The sequence below is a fragment of the Sphaeramia orbicularis genome, chromosome 5 (assembly GCF_902148855.1).
Source record: "Sphaeramia orbicularis chromosome 5, fSphaOr1.1, whole genome shotgun sequence".
Taxonomy (NCBI): Eukaryota; Metazoa; Chordata; class Actinopteri; order Kurtiformes; family Apogonidae; genus Sphaeramia; species Sphaeramia orbicularis.
Window position 1 is genome coordinate 19,277,367 of NC_043961.1, and position 2,039 is coordinate 19,279,405.

The following is a 2,039-nucleotide window of genomic DNA, read 5'->3' on the forward strand; positions in this document are numbered from 1 at the left end:
TAAAAAAAAAAAAAGTCTGGAAAAAAGACAAGAATGAGTAAACAGAAGGCTCAGATAAGAAATACAATATGTCATCAGCATAAAACCAGCATCAAAACCATGTGCCTGTAGGAAACTCAGCCAATGAGAGTTTAGTTAAAGAGAATGACACTGGTCCAAGAATGGACCCTTGAGGAACACCATACTCAGTATGATGGACATGAAGGTACAGTATTCAGAAAACAACAGAGTCAGTGTTAGAAACAGATGACGGAACACCATGCATTGGAGGTGATTTTTAGGAGTCAGTAGTGACTTTTCCATTGGACATCTGTGCAGAACTTTACAGATATTTACTAAATGTCGAAAAAACAGAAATGTGTAATGTCAGTTTTTTCATTACATTACAAATGTGATAATTTGTTTATTTTTATCACAAGATGACACGAGAAGTCATTCCTTAAACATGGTGACAAACATAAATATCATGTTGAGTTACCAATATATTAAATATTATTATATTAACCCATATTACCCATCAAAAAATGATTCGGTTTCCTGGTGTGTCCACACACACCACTCCATGTTTCTTATTAAAACTCTTCTTCTTTGCTTATTGTAACAGCCGGCAACATACGTTTTTTTAGTCACGTAACTCTAGTTGAGGAAAAAGTTCTTCTCTTGCAGTTTTGCATGATATGCCAATTTCACTATGCCCAAAAAACACTTATTGCCAGCGCAAAAACTTTTTCTTTTCTTTCTTTTTTCAAAAAAACAAGAGTTTTTGCAAAATTGTTGTTTTCCATTACACAAATTTTTATGTGCAAGTTGTATTTGCGCAATTTGAGGGTCAATGGAAAAGCGACTACTGTAACATCCCAGAGCCTGTGGATGCACACACACACACATACATAGATACTGTATATATGTGTGTGTGTGTGCATATGTGTATATATATATCAGAGGTGATTTCTCATAGACTGCAAGGGAGGCTCAGCTTCCCCTAAAATTACAAAAATTAAATGGTCAAATATGTACGGTTGTGTTGACATTTCATTGACTACAAATGTGTTAGAACACGTTCATCTCACAGACGAGTTCGTTCAGAATCAGCTTTATCACAAATTAACGGAATTGATGTTGTTCACTTCTCATACATTCCTGTTGCGCTGTTTTCTCATACGGTCTCTGCTCAGTGCATTTGCCCGTAGATGCTCGGCATCCATGCACTTCAGTGGGACTGAGTGGAACAGTTTTTTTTTCATTGCCTCAAAACTGGGCGGTAATTGGATAAATGCCACGATGATGTCCCGCCCCCAGACGCTCGGCGTCTCTGGGGTGAATGGAGCTGTGGGCGGACCTTGGCTGGGCTGGACGCTGGGATTCCACATGCTGATTGGAGGATCAGTCGAAAGGCTGAATCCTGTGTGATTGACAGCTATTTTGAGATATATTCCCTCACCTGACAGAGTTCAGTTTAATACTGTTGCGCATTCTGCTTGTGAAATCGAGAGAGAAACTACTACAAAATCACTTGTTCATTTCTTGCACTGTAAATAAAACACACTCATTGTACTTCCTTGTTTCAATTTAACATAATTTCTACGTTTTCTTGTTTACGTGGTACGATAAGGTCACTGACTATTTTCTTAAAAAGGAACGGAGGGACGAATTTATGTTTAAATAATGACAATTTTTTTGATGTAAACTGACAATGAGCTTCCCTTCTCTGAAAGATGAGCAGCCGCCACTGATACATATATATATATATATATATAATAATATATATATATATTATATATATATATATATATATTTTGAGGCAGGGATTGAAAGACAGTGTATGACCAATTAGTTTATTGAAAGTCATGAGAATTTATTTGCCACAAGAAAATTTACATAATAGAAAATGTTTTATTCTATGTGTCCTTCTTTCTCAATAACTGCCTTCACACGCTTCCTGAAACTTGCGCAAGTGTTCCTCAAATATTCGGGTGACAACTTCTCCCATTCTTCTTTAATAGTATCTTCCAGACTTTCTCGTAATAGTTTTGCTCATA